Source organism: Phaethon lepturus, unplaced genomic scaffold, assembly GCF_000687285.1.
Source record: "Phaethon lepturus isolate BGI_N335 unplaced genomic scaffold, ASM68728v1 scaffold45097, whole genome shotgun sequence".
Classification (NCBI taxonomy): Eukaryota; Metazoa; Chordata; class Aves; order Phaethontiformes; family Phaethontidae; genus Phaethon; species Phaethon lepturus.
In genome coordinates this window covers 33,429-33,685 of record NW_010554896.1, presented here as the reverse complement: position 1 = coordinate 33,685, position 257 = coordinate 33,429, and positions in this window count along the sequence as shown.

Sequence of the window (257 nt, the reverse complement as noted above, 5' to 3'; positions counted from 1 at the left end):
CCGGTCACCGCAAACGAACGAGCATGCGCCGTGGTGTGCAGCTCTATCACGGTGTGTTGGCAAAAGGCTGTTTGTTCAGACTTTGCTCTGGAAAGGAGCTAACCTTTCCTCACTCATTAGTTACTGCTCAAAAGACGTTCGTGTGCTCGGCTGCAACACCGCTGCCCTCCCAGGTTCTCTGGAGCCGCCGCAGTGGTGCTGCTCAGCGTGGACAAAGCCCGAGCTGCTGCCCAGGCCGTGGCTCCGCCCGCCCCGCT